At 39.7% G+C, this 18401-nt stretch overlaps 1 long non-coding RNA gene across 10 annotated transcripts in view; it reads left to right on the top strand.

Moving 5' to 3' along the window:
* Nucleotides 1-18401, top strand: part of LOC119488265 — a 58397-nt gene that overhangs the window by 9004 nt on the left and 30992 nt on the right. For 3 of the 10 annotated variants that reach the window (XR_005206904.1, XR_005206913.1, XR_005206905.1), the window contains exon 5: nucleotides 87-369. The exons of the other annotated variants lie outside the window; for them this stretch is intronic. This is a non-coding gene — a long non-coding RNA (uncharacterized LOC119488265). Of the gene's footprint in view, nucleotides 1-86; nucleotides 370-18401 lie in introns of those variants that run through there. 10 annotated transcript variants of the gene reach the window in all.

The raw sequence follows: 18401 nt of genomic DNA, 5'->3' as shown, positions 1-18401 counted from the left end.
GTCTAAACAATCAATCAAAATCTACTTCTGGAAACATTTCAAGCGGGAAATAGGTGATGCCACTGCTGAATCTCGTTTCGTTTTAGAACAAGTCTGACAGCTTGGCACAAGTTTCGTGAGCCGGTTCCACACCATTGTGATAGAGAAACGGCCAACGAGGAAACCCCAACACTTGGCAGAACAAACATGTAACTTCATCATTCCGTCACTCACTCAGTGACAGAGTTTTGTATTTGTAGGGCTGGCCCTCTGCGGTACAGCCAAAATGTTGTTGATGTCATGTTAATAATACACATATGATAATATTGTGTGAATAATCCAGCGCCTCTTAAATCATGTTATATATAAAGGTTATGGTTACAGACTCTCTCTCCACCTCCCTACACTTGTATTTTGAGTTTAATTCATATGACAAAAAAGACAAAACGCACAATAACAAAGTTAATGATTTTGACTGATAGCATTGTTTTTAAAATTTTCTACAGATATTGCGATAATATCGCTATCGGGAATTCTTTTGGTGATGATATATCATGTAGTTAGAATCTGATATTTTGTCAGCCCTTATGCGTAGTTCACACTACACGACTTCAGCCCTGATTTTCCGCTCCCCGACAAAAGCCCCAGATCAGCGGCAAATCAGCGTTGGCTTGCCGCTTGCACATCTGCGCTCGAGCGCCATGTGTAAACTGTTCAAAGATGCAAGTCGAGAAGCTTGCCGACACTCGCCGATGCCTCGCAAACACATTCCAGATATCTAGGATGCTAAATATCTGGACCTGGGGTCCTCCTGTAACAATAGGAACTTACTGGATGTGCTGCATTTGCAGTTGTTGTTGCACCTAGAGGAATAACTAGTAAACAAAGAGTGTGGAAACCAGCTATTTTGTAAACAACATCAGCAATGTGTCTCGAGTATTATATCACATCATTTACCGTGTATTTCTCGCGCGTTTTCGTGACAAAATGTAGTTTGGAGGCCTCGTCGGGGATTCCTCCTGGTGAAATATCTTGTAGTGTGTGACCTCCTGTTGCCGGTCAGTCATGTAGTGTGAAAACCACGACGACTAATGACGATTAAAGACTCACGATTGAGAAGACAGCAAGTTGTGTAATGTGAACAGTACTGCGATCTGACCACTTTGAAAGTCTTGTAGTGTGAACTTAGCTTAACTCAAACTATGCCACAAGGCAAAAACTGAACAAGGAAATGGTCACCAAGTGCCATCTACAGTACCATCAAGCATTGTGCATTACCTGATACTGCTTTTTGACAACTGACAATGACACACTGCAGTACATATTATAGTATTTGTGAAGACAGAGAGAAAATGCAATGCTGCAGATCAGTAGAATCCCTTCAAAATAGTTTTAAAAATGAAATAAAATTAGTTAAAAGATGTATTAAACTTTGTATTTTTACATTTTTGCTGAAAATCATATTTTATAATCGAACTTTCCCCCAGATTTTTACCATTTTTACCTTTTTCTTCCTTAATTAAAGAAATCACCATAACAAAGACTTACAAGTCAACAGTAAGGAGAAACTAAAAAATATGATAGAGCTATGTTTCATACTGTCGTTGGAAAACAAACAAATGATTTTGTAATTAGTTGGATAATTTTCAAAATAAGCTAATGTGATGCTGATAAAAAATTTAATTAAATGATGCTCAGTTTTATTATTTTTATATCATATTTAAAGAACTGTGTTTAAAAACTGTCAACAAACATCAGCCCTACAGAATAATATCATGAAAATTACATGAAGATAATCTTAACATAACATTTATTAGTTTTATGGGTCAGTTGTGGCTTTGATTTTATTCTCTGTTTATTGATGATTATCAATAAATCAATCAATAAAACTGCACCCTACCTTAAAGTGAACAGGACAGGTGAGGAAGTGCCAACCAACCTGTGTGCGTGTTCACAGTCATGAAGATCTAATCAGCTTGGGAAATCCCCTGTGAACGTAGGTGTGAATACTTCATGTCAGTTTGGCAAAAGAATTTCTAATTAAAATATAGCCATGTGATAGGTGTGAGTGTGAGCATCTATGTATGTTTTACATTGTCGGTATGTGCGTGGGTAAAACTAAGGATAAAGGGAGCTCGAAAGGGGAAAACGATCACAGTTTTAATCATGAGTTTCAGTTACATAGATGTAATACCTGTGACAGTTCAGAAGAGGCGAACACCTGTTGCTCAGAAACCCAAAGCCCAGTAAGTCGAGCTCCAATGGTATAGTGACAGAGCAGAGAGGGATCCGTACAGCATTATGAATAACGCTCCAAACTTACGCTAAATTATGGCGAGTAAAAACTGGCATGAACATTTTCAAAGGGGTCCCTTGACCTCTGACCTCAAGATATGTGAATGTAAATGGGTTCTATGGGTACCCGCGAGTCTCCCCTTTACAGACATGCCCACTTTATGATAATCACATGCAGTTTGGGGCAAGTCATAGTCAAGTCAGCACACTGACACACTGACAGCTGTTGTTGCCTGTTGGGGTTTAGTTTGTCATGTTATGATTTGAGCATATTGTTTATGCTAAATGCAGTACCTGTGAGGGTTTCTGGACAATATTTGTCATTGTTTTGTGTTGTTATATAAATATATACATACATTTGCATAAAGCAAGCATATTTGCCCACTCCCATGTTGATAAGAGTATAAAACACTTGACAAATTTCCCTTTAAGGTACATTTTGAACAGATAAAAAATTAGTTTGTGATTAATCGCGATTAAATATTTATAATCGATTGACAGCCCTATTAATCGTGTTGTCGTTGTTTTCATATCCTTTTCTGTGCAATTACCAATATTGCACACAGGAGTCACTGAACATCTATTGTTTATTTAATGTGATCTCATCTGATTCCTTCAAAGTCTGTTTCATTTATTATCAAGATAACACTCATAGACTCATAGAGTTCAGCACCTTAATTGAAACTGAGACCACAACTTTCTCCCAAATAAAAGGCACAGAGCGGCATCCAAGTGTTGCTGGGACTGTACCTTTAACGATGTGTACCAATAACAACTCTAAGGGGGTCCACCATGTGTTTATTATTTTAGTCATCAGGAGGGTTCCTGGAATTACACAGTATGCATTAAATCTCTATAAATTGCTCACAAATGCCTATAACATGTCTATGAAGCTTAATGCAGCTGGAGCGGTTCATAGATACTGGCAGAGAGCTGCAGTGGGGGATTCCCCATTGCCATCTTGTAGCTTTGTGAGCCTGTATAGGGAAGGCAACGCTAAACAGAGCCAGCGGTAGACAAACAGCTTTGACAGAAGCCCACTCATGATACGAGATAAAGCCTATTGGCCTGTGTGGAGGTGGGATGAATAAGCCCCGCCGTAGCTGAGCCTGGGGGACTCCCCTGTCCTTATATTGGGAAATCTATCTCTCGCTGTCTCTGATTCTCTCTTTCTCTCTATGTCTGCATTTCTTCCTCCCCTCTCCCTTTCTCTCTCTCTCTCAATTTCGTTCTCTGCCTATCGTATTATCCTCTCGGCAGTTTCACATCACCCCTGCCTCATGCACAGTACACACAACACTTTTTGATCTTCCATAGATAGTTGCGTGATCTTTAAGTAGGTCTCTCTCTCCTTCAGTGTCCCTCTGACACTGTCCTCTCTGATGCATAGACGGGTTCATAATGACTCAGCCAGCAGCTGAAACCTGTTCCACACGGCTCTCCCCACAACCATCACACCCGCTGTTTTGGGAGCACAGTACCAAAAAGTGTGGGTGTGTTGTCCAAGAAATGTGCCCATCTCCTCCCTGTGTGAATGAAATGGAAAGTATGAGTTTACCAGAAATGTAGGCTGCAGATTGTAGATTATATAAACAATCATTTCTACAAATAACTAAGCAGTTTTCACTTTTTGGTCAAGCTCATTGCAAAGCAAGATCACTGCAAAAGCCCTGTGTCGTCATACAAGTTATACATTTTTTTTATTATTTATTAACCACACAATGTTGAGACTTTGCTATAATTACCATAAACAACCAGACCACGACACACATGCTGTAATGGAGACGTGATAAATGTTGATGGTTGGAAATAATGTGACCCCTGTGGTGCATCGATAAGAATGCAGGAAGGATGTTATCTTCAGTAGCCTGTAATGATCAACAGGCAGGTGGATGTATATGTGTGTGGTTCTACAATAAACCAAAACAAACAGCATTAACATACAAACACAGCAGCAGTGCTGACCAGACATAACCTAAAGTTAAACTGCTAATTAGCTGGTAACTGAAATATAACGCAACATAAGCGTGAAGGCATCATCATTGTAGGCACTTCGATGATAATAACAACAGAGTTCCATACAGAGTAGCATGTAACATGTGAAAGTATTTTTGCCTACAGTTAGAAACCGTTAGCGTGTTAGTATGTGGCCAGCGTACTTTATGCTAGAACAGTGCCAACACAAACTCAAGGCACCAAATTTAACACGCTACTCGCTTGTTTCTGAATGCACACATGCCTGGACGGCTCACAGATAGCAACTCTGCACAATGAAGAGCTTTGTTACGTCTGTGTGTTTTCCTCTCTCCACTTTCACCGCAAAACTAAAAACGAAACTGGGCGGCCGGCAGATATGAGGTTCTTGGGTAAATACTAACAAGGGTGCTGATTAGCTGATTCCGCCACCTCAGACAAGGGACCAAACCACCAGCCACACAATAACACACACACACATTGAACATGTCCTTCATTACACGCGCTGTATTTGTTATCATGTAAATGTTCTGCGAAATGTGTCGCTTTGCAACATGACACAACAGGGTTTATGACCGATGTGGTCATAGTTTTACCGGTTTGTCCGTGTAAACCTGCGGGAGGTCAGAGTGTCTCTCAGAGTGTCCCTCTGTTGACATTATTGGGTTGGATTCCTGTCTAGGGGCGCCACCGTTATCTGTACAGCTGTGTTTGTAGTAGGGACCATAAAGCCAATCGCTGGGGCAACCAGGGTCAGAGATGCCAGAGGAACCGAGTAAGTCAAAACATAATAAGGGTGAAACACTGAGCACCAGGGAGAATGGGCAGAGTTGTGAGGCCTTAACAGGGAGAACACATCAATGGTGGAGACCTGACAATTTTCCTTGATCAAGTTTTAATAAACCTTCTGTGTAAGACATCAACAGCTCCGGGGCCTCTTCCTTCCTATTAACTGAGTTAACTTGTGTATCAGAAAATTCCACAACAGGCAATATGGTCATTTCATATCTTGATAACAATATATATCACGATGAAGCATGTTTTCTGGTAATTCACCTGCCGCCATGTTTCTACAGTAGCCCAGAACGGACAAACCAAACACTGGCTCTAGATAGGGACATTCGCATTTTCGCATTGGGCACCGTAGTTCTCCTACACGCTTGGCTAATAATAAAAATAAGTGTGTTTTCTTTAGTGAATAATCACCTGAAAATATGAATTGTTTTATTTTTGTTACCTTACATCCGTTTATATCTACATACGGAGTCGTCTGCCGTGTTTCTACTGTAACCCCTAACGGACAAACCAAACACTGGCTCTAGAGAGGGACATTCGCATTTTCGCGTCGGCCACCGTAGTTCTCCTACTCGCTTGGCACACGGGAGAAGTTTCAGTTGGTTGCAATCTGCAAAAAAAAAAGAAGAATAATGGGGTGCTCATTTGCTAATATGTCCAGAAAACATATTTTCTCAATCAGTTACTTAATATGAGCTATGTGGTTCGACATGAAAACACTATTTTCTGCCAAATTTAGAACCGTTTCTGTTAATTCAAATGAAGGATTTCTGTGTTTTGGCTCTTGCTTTTCAAGTTCAGCAACATTTGAATAGAAATGTGATGACAGTTGTAGGGTTGTCTGCTTGTTTTGCCAGAACTGTCAATCAAATCTGTACAAACTACACAGTCCTACTGAAACAGAGTTTTTGACTGTTAAATTAAGGATGCTTTTTTAACTTTGATTGTTTGAATATTTGATATTATACAGAATAACTCAAAACTAAGTTGTCAGGGGCTTTAAGCCTGACAACCTGATATGGTGATGTAGTGTATCGAGGCTCATGGTTCAGTGACCTGGAGTCTTTCTGCTACAGTATACAAACATATTTTCCATCTTAATGCCTAAAAGGAACATTTTGCTCTATCTACTGCAAATGTGCTTATGTAAGGGTATCTTACCTGCATCAGTGATGCCACCCCCTGTCCCTTACAGCATGATTTGAAAAGTGTTTTGAAAGCAGTTTCTCTGACCCATATATGGAATCTGACAGGAAACACTCCTTCCTTCCCAAAGGTCACATGCTGTTGTTTGAATCTTCTGACTGTAATTCGATCAACTAAATGCTGACTTAAAGTTGAAATATGTGTTGACCTTATCAGTAACAAGCCAAACTCTACCATGTAAAGAAACTGAAAAATAACTTTTTTGCACACAGAGGTGGGAGGTGATATGAAGAAGCCCCTGCAGAGCCTGTGGGACTCCCCCCGTCCATATCATTCTTTGTTCTGTGAAACAAAAATCTATCCTATCTTTAAAAACTGTGAATGTCCCACAACCCCTAGACTTGAGATGCTGAATTATCACACCTTTAACAGTCACCTCAGGTCAAATACATGGACGCAGTACATAGCACTGATTACTAGGGCTGTGAAATTAATTTTAATCACAATTTTGGCTTCCAACGATTATGAAAACAAGATAATCGAGATAAACAATTATTTTGCCTTGTGTAATAGACACTTTCCTCTATATTCTCCAAGGGGCTCTTTTTATCGAGTTCATCTGAAAAGCACCAAATACAGATGCATCAGACCACCAGCGTGCCGACCTCCTTCCAGATGTTATCCAACTGCAGAATGGTCAACTGCGCAAATTTTGAAGTTGTCTCCCAAAGTCAGATGGACATACAAAATAAAACCTATTACTTGAATGTAGCATATACCTTCAAGATGCTTTCAGATGTTGTCCCAAATGCCAACTCCCAACTCGTCAAATACCGACACTTGGTCAGTGGCCCTACGCTCAAACTATGACGCTCTAGATACTCCTCTAGCGTCAGTTTTGGACGCTGTGTCAATTTCCGCTTGATACATGTATACCGTCTCTTTTCAAAATAAAGTTCCAACGTAGGTTTACTTAGTTTTTTGGTTTACTTGGTTAGCTTTAGGCAACAAAACTAATTGGTTAGTCTTAGAAAAAGATTGTGGTTTGGGTTAACATATGTATTGGTGCCTTCAAATGAAACTCGTGAGCTTGTGTTTACAACATGGGAAGTCGTGTACTCAACATGCTTGGCGTTCAAGTGTTTAAGTCGTGAGAACACCGTCTAGAAGCCACAGAGGCTAACAATTTAGCAAGCTAGCAAGTGGGTAACATAATGCAGTAAATGCAAAGGTATAATGACAGAGGAGAAAGATAAGGCCGTTTGGAAATATCAACATTTTCCTCAGACAGATTATAAAGTTACGAAAAAAATCATTTGGGCCCAGCTCGTAAACACGACCCCATTTGAAGGCTCCTCCAGTTTGTTATGTGAGAACAGGTTGCAAATGCAGTAAAATATACCCTGACTCTTCTAATGAGTCCATATTGAGTGCCTATGGTATAATGGAACTTCAAACCAGGCAATGTTATTCCTGCAGATAAAGACTTTCTCATAAGAGACATTCTGCCCAGGGATTTCCAGTGACTAAGCCATTTCTTCAACGGAAGGAAGGCAAACAGCAAGTGAAAGTAATGCTTTCGGAAATATTGCAAGGGATAATTTGATTCCCAAGGAAAGAACCATTCATCAAATGAAAATGTTCCACTTCATAACACGGATGTCCTTGTCTCTGTGCCTTGGACATCTTGCCAAATCCTCTCATCAAAGAAAAGGACGTTAGTGTGAACAAGTGTGAACAAGTGTGTAAATGTATTGTTTTTCCACGAGACTTTTTCCATCGATTCATGAATAAGGCCCTAGAACTGTATTAGTTTTGCCACCACATGATATAAAAAAGGCATGTTTTTGTAGGAGGTCTGGCTGAACCTCTGGCTCAGATGAATGTTGCCAGGAAAGGCAATCAAATTTGTCCCTTGAATTGAATTATGAAACATGACTGGAGTAACTGGCTGTTTCAAGGCCTGTTAGCACTTGACTGAAGAGGAGAGCCCCTGCACAGATTTTGTACTCCTGCGTTTGTGTGTCCAAATCTGCTGGGCCGATGTGGGCCGCGTGAAGCCACCCAGACAAAGACGCATCATTACCTGTTCTGTCGGCTCAGAAATGAGACTGAGCCATTCGTGTGGAAACACAGCGTATTAATGGCAATTTGTTCACCTGCCATAAGCACCAGGCAGTTAACACAGGAAGTCAGCTGACCTGTGTGGTGGGAGATCTACTGTCATGAAGGGGATGTTTATGTGTCACAGTGGAAAGACAGACCAGTGATATTGGTAGCTATACTGTGTTCCAACTTCACTCCCACGGTAGATCAAAAGTAGAGGAAATGGACGACGGTGGAGAGACTGTAGGCGAGAAATACACACACAGACGTGGGGGTCGTATAAAGCTGATCAGATGGGCAACCTGATGGATTGTGGTATAAGTGGAAAAATAAATGATTTTGTGACGTACGGTAGCACACCACAGACTGTCCCAAATACACAAGAAGAGAAAAAAATCAACTCCTTACTCCTACTTATATGTTCTTGTCTCGGAATGTGCTTTGATCTTCTTCACAAGAAGTGGTTGTTAATTTTGAATGCAGCAAAATTTAAATGTCATCTGAGGTGTAATCAAATCACTCAGGTCTATAAGGTCATAAATTATAATGTTAATTATAGAGTAAAGCAGCAAAGGTTGAGCATCATAACCTAAAGAGTTTCTTTTCTACTATAGATGCTAAAGATTCCACTCACAACTTTTCACAAGAACTGTCGTGTCTTCCTCATGAATCATTAATATCCACTCACCGATCAACTTTGGTACACACATATAAGGTGAGCTTAGGTAGTCTATTTCAGAAGTTTGTGTACATAGCCACAAATTTCACATTTCTTTCTGTGATAGTCAGCACAAAATCAATTTGTATGTAATTCATGTAATTGTGAACTGGGAAGTATAGAGAGCGGCAAATGCCGCGTAGGGAGGAGGTCAGGTGGATGGGTGGGTCAAAAGACACAGGACTCTCACCCGGGAGACCAGTGTTTTGACCACAAGTCAGAGTTGAATTATTTGTCACGTAACTTCCTACTTAAGTTACGACACTTCCAGAGTTATTTTAAGCCAAACCACAATCTTTTCCTAAACCTAACTTAGTTGTTTTTGTCAAGTAACTTCCGTACTTAAGTTATGTCACTTCCAGTGTTATTTCAACTCAAACTGGGATCTGTTCCTACACCTAACTAAGTAGTTTTTGTTGCCTAAGCCTAACCAAGTCAATCTATTCCTAACTAAATAGTTTTATTTTGAAAACACTGGAGCGGAAATTGACACGTGTGTCACATGTTGCTGGACACTTGTATGAAAGCTCACTAAAAATACGTTGTTGAATGTCGTGCTGAGCATCACAATAAAAGGGAAAATCGTATCAAAGTACACAAATCAAATAGATTAGATTTTTTGTCCGTTTCATGAGTGTCCCATGTAAAACCATACGTCAGAGTTCATTCATTTGTCATGTAACTTCCGTACTTAAGTTATGACACTTCCGGAGTTACTTTAACCCATACCGTATCTTTTCTTAAACCTTATTAAGTCGTTTTTGTCAAGTGACTTAGGTACATAAGTTTCGACACTTCCGGTGTTATCTCAACTCAAACCTGGATCTTTTCCTACACCTAACTAAGTAGTTTTGTTGCCTAAGCCTAACCAAGTCGATCTATTCCTAAACCTAACTGAGTAGTTTTATTTTGAAAACACTGGAGTGGAAATTGACACGTGTGTCACATGTTGCTGGACACTTGTAGGAAAGCTCACTAAAAATACGTTGTTGAAAGTTGTGCTGAGCATCACAAAAAAAGGGAAAATCGTATCAAAGTACACAAATCAAATAGATTAGATTTTGTGTCCGTTTCATGAGTGTCCCATGTAAAACCATACGTCAGAGTTGATTTATTTGTCACGTAACTTACGTACTTAAGTTATGACACTTCCGGGGTTATTTTAACCCAAAGCGGCATCTTTTCCTAAACCTAATTTAAGTAGTTTTTGTCAAGTAACTTCCGTACTTAAGTTACGCCACTTCCAGTATTTTTTCAACTCAAAATCGCAATCTTTTCCTACACCTAACTAAGTAGTTTTGTTGCCTAAGCCTAACCAAGTCGATATATTCCTAAACCTAACTGAGTGGTCTTATTTTGAAAACACTGGAGTGGAAATTGACACGTGTGTCACATTTTGCTGGACACTTGTAGGAGAATGCACTTAAAATACGTTGTTGAAAGTCGTGCTGAGTGCCTATTTGCCAGCCTATAGAGCCCTATTGTGAACCCGCAAATATTGAGTAGCTTAAAGTTTTGTGTTAGAAATGTACAGTATGGGTCCCCGGCATTTAGAAACTGCCAGATGCTACCTTGCATATGTTGAGCAATTGGCACAATTATCATAATTAACATTTTGATGTCTTAATAGGACACTGAATCGATTGGTTGGGACAGATGGATAACTTATGTATTTGAAATAATTAAAATAACTTCAACTCGGTTATAAAATGTAGGATATTGGTGAATACAATTACCCATATGATGCAGAACACGTATGTTTTAATTCACAAGTACCATACCAAACTAGAATAATATGACTTTGGCTAAATAATATCCTCAAAAAAAATAGGAAGGGAGTGAAACCAACCCATGCTACAAATTAGAAAACAAGAAGATTTAGAAGGATATGTCGGGAAGGAAAGTTACATATTTTCATAACCTGAAATGGCAACAAGACGGATACTGTAAACCGTCCATCAAAACAAATCTGAATGCAAGGCATGCAAAAACTAAAACACTTCCTTTTGAAGTTGTCTTACTGGTATTTAGTGCACCTCCGCAGGCAGCCCACATCTGGCCTCACCCATAAAGGAAATTTCCTCCAAAGCTAATGACTGTAGTAGTGTGGTATTTGAGACGGAACTCAAGACAGATAATCTGGAGTTCACATATTTGTCGGTTCTGTCGTATTTCGGTCTAGCGTTCTTGAAGTTTGGATTCTCAGGAAATGAAAGTCTTGACAAAACATCCTCACACCTATACAGCAAAATAGATAATTTGCCCGTGTCAAAATGAGCCTAAAGCCTTTTCCAAAACAATCTGCAACCTTTTATAGCAAAAATATGGTGAAGTTTAGGTAGGAAAAAGTTCTGGATTGAGGTTAAGCTTTTGTGTTTGTGAGAGCGGAACCACACACTTTGGGGTCAAGCTTTGCTTGACCAAATCAAATACATTTGTGGAACATCTCTGCTTTACGGAGCAGCAGCATACACAAATAAAACTGAAAATAATAAAGTACAAACACATTGCAATGAAATTATCTAAAGCGAAAGTGAGCTAAAGGACATCTGATGGAAAAAATACTGGAAACCGTAAGTGAACGTTTCAAGTCTGAATCATTGCAATTTGTCCTTCCTGGGAAGTTTTGAAAGTTCACAATCTGATAAGGCCGGTGTTTTGAGTCTGATGACAGGCCTTCACCTACTAAACATGACCACACTTTTAACTTTACCACAAATATCAGCGAACAGAGGTGGGAGACAGGGTTGATGTGGCGAGGCGGTGTGATATTCCATATGACTATTTTTGAACACCTCTGATGTTGTAATTAAACAAACTGCCGGAGACGGAAAAAAAAGCCTACACCCTGAGTCTGAACTTGTATACTGAGGTATCAGGTTTTGGTAATGTACTGTTTAAGGTGAAGAGATAAATGACTTCTGACTTTGTGTTGTGAGCATATCGGTTTTGTCCACACTTTTTTTTATTATAGACTATTACTTATTTGCAATTTCTAACAAAGCAAAGTTGAACTTGAACTTAAGATACGATAGCTCCAGTGCGATGTAGAACGGTTGCTCTGACAACCTCTCCAGAGTAGTGTTTCAATGCCTCTTCCTTCTCTGAAGACATAAAAAGTTTGGCATAGGCCTGGCATTCCTCTCAAACGGAACTCACACTTCCACCACTGAGACTTAGCAGCTGGTGTATGCACAAGTTACTGCAAACCTCTGCAGAGTATGGCAGGGAGCTCCCAGCCAGTCAGGACACTTGCCACACACTTGATAGTCCATGGGCCCTATCTTACACTCGGCACACAGCGCAGCACACTTGCCATTGCTAGTTTCAGACTGACGGACGCAGTAGTCATTTTCATGCCCAGCGCCCACGTTGTGTACCCTAACCTTCTCCTCATCATCACTCTGTGTGTGCGTAATAGCCTACAGTTTTCAGAGACTAAATACAAACGCTTTGCCCTTTACGCCTTACTTTGCGCCCAGATTGTGCACCGTTTACCTAGCAATCATGGAGTAGGACACACCCTAAATGCACTTGTTCCATGCACCTTAGACCATGCACTCTAGATTGTTTAAATAGAGCCCAATGTCTCTTGCCACACAGCACACATACCGTTCATCCTGCTGCCATCTGACGAAGGTGTTGTAGTGAGAGTTTCTATCTCTTGGCCATCAGGCTCTTTAAAGGGATAGTTCGGATTTTTTGAAGTGGGGTTGTATGAGGTACTTATTCATAGTCAGTGCATTACCTACAGTAGATGGCGGTCGGCATGCCCTCAGTTGGAGAAACAGACAAGGCTCTCAGCACGGGAGCAAAGCAATGTACTGCTGTGGACGGGGGCAGCAGCTTAACCTATTTTAGCCACCTCTAAAAGGTTTACCTAAAAAAACACTCTCAGTTTAAGTGTACGCTGTATTTAGAATATTTTCACAGTCTTACCTTGCTGTTAGACGTCCCTTTCTGACGGGGAACTGGAGCTATTATATCCATCTATGCTCTCTTCAAAGCCACCAGACTCCTTTTACAAAAAGAGTAATTTTACCTCGCAGAACATGGGAGTTGCTGGTCTACCGTTGCCTAGGTCACTTAGTTTGTTTGTGTTACGTGCAACTGTATTGTTTTAAAAGGTCAGTTTGGATTCACCAGAGTCATACGCACGCGGTAAATCAACATACCACATGTAATTACTGTTATTAAACTGTGCTATTGATGATGTGCAATTAGTTTTCTGCAATATTAGTACTCATACACTCTCTCTCAGTTTAAGTATACGCTGTATTTAGAATATTTTCAGTCTTACCTTGCTGTTAGACGTCCCTTTCCGACGGGGAACTGGAGCTATTATATCCATCTATGTTCTCTTCCAAGCCACCAGACTCCTTTTACAAAAACAGTAATTTTACCTCGCAGAACATGGGAGTTGCTGGTCTACCGCTGCCTAGGTCAGTTAGTTTGTTTGTGTTACGTGCAACTGTATTGTTTTAAAAGGTCAGTTTGGACTCACCAAAGTCATACGCACGCGGTAAATCAACATACCACATGTAATTACTGTTATTAAACTGTGCTATTGATGATGTGCAATTAGTTTTCTGCAATATTAGTACTCATACACTCTCTCTCAGTTTAAGTATACGCTGTATTTAGAATATTTTCACAGTCTTACCTTGCTGTTAGACGTCCCTTTCCGACGGGGAACTGGAGCTATTATATCCATCTATGTTCTCTTCCAAGCCACCAGACTCCTTTTACAAAAACAGTAATTTTACCTTGCAGAACACGGGAGTTGCTGGTCTACCGCTGCCTCGGTCGGTTAGTTTGTTTGTGTTATGGTGCAACTGTATTGTTTTTTTAAAAGGTTAGTTTGGATTCACCAGAGTCATACGCACGCGGTACATCAACATACCACATGTAATTACTGTTATTAAACTGTGCTATTGATGATGTGCAATTAGTTTTCTGCAATATTAGTACTCATACACTCTCTCTCAGTTTAAGTATACGCTGTATTTAGAATATTTTCACAGTCTTACCTTGCTGTTAGACGTCCCTTTCCGACGGGGAACTGGAGCTATTATATCCATCTATGTTCTCTTCCAAGCCACCAGACTCCTTTTACAAAAACAGTAATTTTACCTTGCAGAACACGGGAGTTGCTGGTCTACCGCTGCCTCAGTCGGTTAGTTTGTTTGTGTTATGATGCAACTGTATTGTTTTAAAAGGTCAGTTTGGACTCACCAAAGTCATACGCACGCGGTAAATCAACATACCACATGTAATTACTGTTATTAAACTGTGCTATTGATGATGTGCAATTAGTTTCCTGCATTATTAGTACTCAAACATATCTTTGGATGTTTTTTTACTTTTATAATCAGTGCTTTTATGAGAGGCGTTTTACATTTTCTACATTAATTCTTATATATATATATATATATATATATATACTTACTTACTTAATGTTGTCTTTACTGTTTACTGGGGCTTTTTGTTTATTGCTAGAAATTGCTTGAGTCGTCGTGTCCCAAGAATTTAGCTTTTTGAAAGTCTGTAATTACAAAACATGAGTGGCTGCATCACTTCCAAATAACCATGACATACTCATTTAAGAAATGATCAGTATTATTAAAGGCAGGGTTGGCAGGATTTTAAGGGACATTTTTTATTATAATAGTTGAAATTGTCATTACATCCTGACAGCAATCAATAAAACAAATGCTCTGACAAAAAAAAAAAAAGATCTGTTAGTGGTGGGAAAAAACAGCCGCCGCGAGCCGAAACGAAAAAGTAGAAAACGTCGGAGGGTCTGCGTGGATACGATCTGCACTCTCACATGTTAAATCCAACGTGGTAAACACTACACATCCAGTAATGAAATGTTTATGTTCCTAATAGGGGTGGAACGGTTCACAAAATTCACGGTTCGGTTCATATCACGGTTTGGTTCATATCACGGTTTTGGGGTCACGGATTTCGGTTCAGTTCGGTATGGTACGTGTTCTTATTTCAACATGCTTTTCATTTATTTGGCAAAAATAAGTTAACAAATATTTGCCTTAACAAAAGTGTGGCTTACATAAGGAACCTAAACACTTCTTCATTGTCAAATCTTAATTGAGAGAATAGGTCTTCTACAGTAATTAGTGCAAACAAAAAATGCAGCTTTGTTATTTTCGTATAAATATGATGTAATTATAGGCTAAAAGCCATCAACATAAATTGAAGCATAAGCTCAACCAGAACTATAATAATAAAAAAAGAACAGTATAACATATGTCTCAATTCCCTGATTATCAGCTCCTAATTGAAAGATTAGTTTTTCCACTCAAAAAGTGCAGTATTTGGAGGAATACGGTTGGATTTCTGTGTATAGCGCGGCTCAAGTAATGTTACGTTAATCATATGCTGTCTTCCAGCGTCCTCCGCGACCGCATAAGGCTGCATATCTTTCACTATAAACCTCCCTGATGCTTAAGTCATGTTTTTTACCCTGTCTGAATCTGCATGTAGAGGCTGTTTAAATGCTGCGGGAGGAGTTGGTTTTTCCTACCCGGAGTATTGCCGCTAGCATAAACCACACTTGTTGCACAGTGCTTACACAGTCGCCATTTTATCCACCTTTTTTTCCCGTCATTTTCATAGTTAACACTAAATCCGTAATGCTCCCATACAGCAGAGCGAAACGATGCCGGCGGATCCTCTAACTGTACTTTATCGTGTCCACTCGCCATTTCCTTAACTGACAGACAGCCGCACTCGCCACTTCATCCGTGTAGAGGGCTGGGTCACGCTTCATCAACACATGCGCAATAAAATCTGGTCTGCACTCGCCAAAATTGAAACAATAGCAACGCATGACCGCAGCTTCAGTTACAGTGCGCATGTGTTAAACCCTATACCCCAAGACCCATGTCCGCCCGTGTCCCAGCCTCATTCAATAGGCCTTGATTTCTAACTCTACATGAAAAAAATACACAATCGGCCTCATAACTTATTTCAAATGAACCGAACAATTCATACACGTCCCGAACCGTGACTAGCGAACCGAATGGTTCGGATTTTTTACCTTAACCGTTCCATCTCTAGTTCCTAAGGATAATAGTGGGGGTAGTGGCTTTGGAGGAAGGCTTGAAGCGGCTTGGCGACTTTCATGCTACATTTAGGAACTAGTGCTGCTAGCTATTTTGATTAGAAAAGAGTTGTCAACACTGAGCTTGTTTTTTTCTAGTGTATTCTAGCTAGTTTCTCTCTCCCACTCTCTTTTCATGTCCCCGCAGCCTGAATAGTATCATCTATTCAAGATATGTAAACTACCACAATGTGTGTGTGTGGGTGGATTGTAATGTGTATGTGGGTGGATTGGGCGGGGCATTTACCACTTCACAATTCAATAGAAGTCTGTTTACGTCAGGGAGATAATGTTTCTATTTATAGTTTCAACTTATTCGGTGTGTCATGTAACGGAGGATGTTTTTACTAGTTCTACTGTGTAATGATTTTACATTTCAATACAATAAATGGATGAATATAAAAACAAGGGAAGAATGATGGATAAATTAAACATCCACTCTTCATATAGACCTATGTCATAGCACTTGTAAAAGAAGGGTGCAGCTAATAACATTAACAATGGATTAATGCTGCGTTTGCATGGCAGTTTCTGTTATACCTGTTTTTCCTTCTGTTTCAAGCCCAATTATGGACAACCAATCAGCTTGCTTGACACTAAGGTCCGTTCGCATGAGAATTAAGTGAGACGTTTGCGTGCATCTTCCTCATGTTAACATAATTGCATGGAACAGAGCCATCATTAATGTCATTATTTCAGAATATCTGAACAGTCATCTTTCTTCTTACGTTCCTCCTACTTCTTTTTCAGTTGAAGAAGAAGCAAATGGAGTATGGTAGTTAGCTTGGAAAACTATTAAAAAAATTGAAAATACATATCCAATTTTTTTATTTCCACTGTACATTTACTAGATATTCTCGGAGCTACTAACTCTCCTGCAGTGTGTAGTGTGCGCGCATGCACGTGTAGAATGGTGGAGCGAGAGAGCGAGAACGAGCGCGGTGTGTGAGTGAATGAATGAAGGCAGGCAGAGGAGCAGAGGAGCAGAATACAGCAGAGATTCCGGCCCTGGAGGCCAAAGCTACGGTCTCCCCCGTGTCCTCCGACCGCGGCCAACACTGTTTAGCGAGACGGGCTTCACTAGATATAACTTTGCGGTTTTGGTGCGTCCGTTTAGTTTGTGTTGGAGTCTTGTCTGAGCAGCTTAGCCACACGCGAGAGCGCATGGGACACCGACCCGGATTGATTTATACGTGTAAGAAGTTACAAACAGTCCCTTTTAAAAATAATGATTTAATTTTTTTCTGGTTTGCATGTGCCTGTTTTACTTCCTTGATTCATTACCTCATAACCTTTATGTGAAGTAACTGTTGATGCAACCTTTCTTGTTTACTGTATTAGTAATTTTCCCCGCCTCAGGGCCAGTTTTCTTTCTCAGTCTCAACCTTGAGTAGAAACATATAGCACTCAACGGACTTTTTAAAAGTCCCTTGGGCGTATTAAAAACATTGTGATCTGTGTTTGGTTTTGGTTGGATGAGGCAATACTGCTATGGGTGGAATGCTTGGGGCAGGAGAACTGGAGGCGTTACTACAAACGTTGCATCCTCATGGTAACTTTCACTTCCTCTTTGAACAAAAGAGATTTACTTCTGGCCAAAACAGTGTGGGCGTGTAAGGTCTGTTATGCTGAAACAGGTAACTGCTTGATATCTGAGAGCAGGTCAGCTTTTCAGCTTATTATTATTATTATTGCAATTTAAATATCTTATTATTACCACACACTGTTGCGGCTGGTTAAAATGAAAAAAATCTAAATCTGTACGCTTTTCTTTTGCTAATTAAGATGAAAAGACAAAAAAATCACCCAATTTGCATATTTTTTTATATTGGACCAAGAGTATTGAATTGCGGCAAATCTTGTTGTTAACATCAACCTTGCAAGCTTTCCAATAATCAAAGAACCATAAAACATAACAGTATGTTTTATTTGTGGAGAAGATATCTGTGTCTTTATGTTGAGTGGGAGTCCAATACGGGTCAACTTTGAGGGTCCCCTGTCTCCTGAATAGTTGGTTATTCTGGGAATCAGCCAGAGCTCATCCAACCTTTACCATTTTATTTGGAGTTCTTTTGGTTATGAACTAAGTTTATGGGCTGGACAAAATAATAGAAACACCAATTTGCACCGATTTTGATAACATACTATACTGTGACTTTTTCATAACATACTATGACTTTTTAATAACATTTTTTATAACAAATTATACTATGACTTTTTTAATGACATTTTTTATAACATACAATACTATGACTTTTTAAA

This window comes from Sebastes umbrosus, chromosome 5, assembly GCF_015220745.1.
Source record: "Sebastes umbrosus isolate fSebUmb1 chromosome 5, fSebUmb1.pri, whole genome shotgun sequence".
Lineage (NCBI taxonomy): Eukaryota > Metazoa > Chordata > Actinopteri > Perciformes > Sebastidae > Sebastes > Sebastes umbrosus.
The sequence above is the reverse complement of the archived record's forward strand: the minus strand, read 5'-3'. Positions and strand labels throughout refer to the sequence as shown.